Raw genomic sequence first — 3,706 nt, 5'->3', positions numbered from 1 at the left:
CGGATTCATTGCAGGAAAGTCAACATCAGTGATGGTGCGGTATGGAGGTTTGTTCTGGATGATGTGATATCGGAACAATGGACAGTTGAGTTCATATTTCACCAAGATCTTTCTTCCGAACCCAGAGATCTTTGTTATCCTCTTCCTTGTCCACACTTCCTTTTGAGGTTGTGCGTTCTTGGAGTAGAATGCTTTCAATCTTTCATGCTCTGTCTGGATGATCATCTCCGAATCGTTATTTGGGTGGAGAGGAGAAAACTTTATGTAGAACTTGCTATATGGAGAGAGAGAGGTAGATCAAGTTGTTCCGAATCAGTTGTTGCAATATCGTAGTACATGAAATGTACTATATCTGAATCATGAAGAATGCCTTCACGACATAGAGGAGAGATACCACACATCAGATCAGGATTGTCTTTGAGAGCTTGGATCCGGATGCTATCCTCTACGGCTTTGTTGATTTCATCCTGAGACCATCCAAATTTTTTGCTTTGGTGGAGGTCTGGAGTGGAGGGCTTGATGTTCTTACGTGATTGGCTTCTTGCCTTTGTCTTTGTTGAGAACCGAGATGACATGCATCATGTTCTCGTCAATAGTGAACTTTGGAGGAGAGGATGGAAGAGGTTCTTCCAGAATGTCGTCTTGAGTCCGGAGGGGAGAACCTTCATCGATCGGAGCAATTTTGGGAGCCGGAATTGGTGGCAGAAAGGATATAGTGGCCTGGAAAGCATCAACCGTTAGCTTGGTCTTAGCTTTGGCCATTTGAACACTTCTTTGAAACACATCTGGCAGAGTGGATGGCCATGAAACTGCGGACCAAATTCTCTGCTCTTCCTCCGTGAGCACTTTATTAGGAAATCTTTTTGAAGCAGGCACTCCAATGACAGCATTGGTGACATATTCCACTTCCTCTTCATCACTTCCATCATCATCATTATCATCATTTCCTAGAAGTCCGGAAATAACTTGGACTTCATCATCAGAATTCTCATCTTCATCTCGGAGTTGGAATTTCGAGGAAGTATTCCAAGGTTGACTTGGACCTTCTCCCCTTCTTGCGCCGGTAGGCCTGACAACCGGAGCAAGCATAAGTGACTCCTTCACTTTGGAAAAAATTTCAAACACCTTCTGAAAGCTGGTATTGGTTTGAAGGGTGAGGGTGTCATAAGCATCAGCAGTGGGAGCTTGAGCTTTGAGATGGTTGAATAATGAGGAGAGTATAGAGATGATCTCGTCAAACTTTTGGTTCGGAACATCCACAATGTTCCAGCATGAACGAAGAAGCTTGAGGAGGACTTTTTGTATAATGAGATTCATCTCATCCTTTTTCCGGATCTCCTTTTCTAGACGCTGGATTTGCTTCTCATGACGAATATGTGTTTGCTTTATGAGTTCATTGGAAGCATTCAACATATCGTCATGAACCTTCAACATCTTTGTTATCGTGTCAAGGTAGTGATCGACACTTTCTGTCTGATTAGAGGTCTAAGCCCATAACTATTATTGGTATGTAGTTGACCCGAGAGTAGCATGGTCCATTTGGGTTGCATATCATGAGGACAATTTGTTAGGATGGACTCTTGAGAGAAGGATATATATGTTTTGTTAATATATTATAAGTTATAATATATTAATATGAAATCATATGTTTGAATTAGTATTGATGAAGAATTAATTTGGAATTAATTTAGTGATCAAAAGAGACTAATTAAATCTATGTGGACTAATTATGGTAATTGGTTATATTTATATGCGTTCGGCTTATGATCCATGTTGAACCAAGTTTATGTATGGATACATAAAGAGTTGGGCCACATGAACCATGGATCATAAAACCCATGGGTATGGATTTGGGTTATACCCATGACCCTTGGAATCCTACATATAAATAGGTGAGTGATATGTGCATAATTAATCATATGTTTAACATATATTTCTATTCATTTTTGGCTAATTATATGCATAATATGGACAAAAGGTACTTAATAATGCTTATATTGTGTTTTCAGTCCAAAAGACATGCTTGGAAGCAGAAGGAAAAAGGAGAAGCAATTAGAGACCAAAGAATGAAGGAAAAGGGAAAACTACACACTTACTCGGCGAGTCCACGCACGTACTCGGCGAGTTCATTAGAATGTTCCCGAAAGAAAAGTCAAGATTCCTTGCCGAACACGGATTTCACACTAGTACTCGGCGAGTCCACGACCTACTCGCCGAGTAGCCCCTGTTTTGTGATAATTATAAATAGCGGGTCTTAATCCGATGGAAGGGCTGCTGGAACCTTTGGGGAGAAGCAAGCTGCGATTGAAGAGCCACAAGAACCCTAGAGAACGAAGATACAACCTAGAATCCAATTCCGATGAAGATTTGAGGCACATTCTCATCATTCTACTTAATCTATTGTTTCTCAATTATGGTTAGATAATTAGAATTCGTTTTATTGCTGTTAATTACCTCAATCATGAGCTAAAACTCTTAAACTTCTGTTTGGGGATACAAAATTGATATTATGGTTTGATTTTATGGTAGGATTAATTTAATATTGGTGATTTTGTTGATTCTAGCTTGTTAAAGAACCTTATGTGTGAATGATAACTAATTTTCTGTTAATAGGAAGATAATTGAATAGTATGAACATCTTTTAATTATCAACCCCATATGTTTATGTGACCACTTTATCATATGTCTAGGACTAACGAACGTGAAACTAGAATTAATAAGAAAAATTAGGTAAATTCATGTGTGAGCTTGTTTGATGACCATCAGCAAGAGGGTTAACTAAAGGACCAATTTAGTTAGCTATTACAAGTCTAAATTAACCCGAATAAATAATCTAGTGAATTAAATTAAATTAGACAACTGATCACTGTTTGAGTTAGTTTGTTTTCTAAGGATTATCGTAGCGAACGCAAGGCTAATCACTTGAATCGGTAGCCAATAGAAGAATTAATCCATTGCACTATTACCATAATATCAACCATAGGATCAATTGAGTTGAACTAAACAGAAGTCCCTTTTATTATTGAATTCAGTTAAATCTTTGTTTTTCTTGTTCTTAGCTGAAGTAGTATTAGTAAGTTTCTAGTCTTGTAAAACTAGAGAAAACCCATATTTACTATTTAATTTAGATAAAATTAGTCTTTAGTTTTAATTTACCGTACCCTGAGTTCGACACTCTACTTACCTAACTATACCACTAAAAGACAGGTTCACTGCCTTTGTGTGCTTAATTTATAACTCAAAAGTTGGATTAAAACCATTGCATTTTACACACATCAAGTTTTTGGCGCCGTTGCCGGGGAACGGTTCTAAATTAGCACTAATTTCTATTTTTATCGATCATTTGTGTGGGATTTATCTTACACAAAGTTAATTCTGAGGTAATTTAGTAGTTAGTATAAGTTTTGATCAATCCCTATTTTAATAAATTAAGTAGAAAATTTTTCTGTTTTTACCTTGAACTCGCCGAGTGCACTCGACGAAACTCGGCGAGTCCATCACTGTTCACAGTTTTAGCTTTTATTTCATTTTTGTTCTTTTTACGCGTTTTTCTTGTTTTATTTGCAGTTGTTTCATGACCCGAGGATCTGATACACCTTTGATCCCTCCTCTAGACGACCCGGAATCCGCCCTAAGGAAGAACAAAGGAAAATCCGTTGGAGAATCCGCTTCTTCAAGGAATTCGCCACTAAAGAACCTAAAGTAC

This window comes from Lactuca virosa, chromosome 3, assembly GCF_052849685.1.
Source record: "Lactuca virosa cultivar CGN04683 chromosome 3, Lactuca_virosa_CGN04683_v6, whole genome shotgun sequence".
Classification (NCBI taxonomy): domain Eukaryota; kingdom Viridiplantae; phylum Streptophyta; class Magnoliopsida; order Asterales; family Asteraceae; genus Lactuca; species Lactuca virosa.
The sequence above is the reverse complement of the archived record's forward strand: the minus strand, read 5'-3'. Positions refer to the sequence as shown.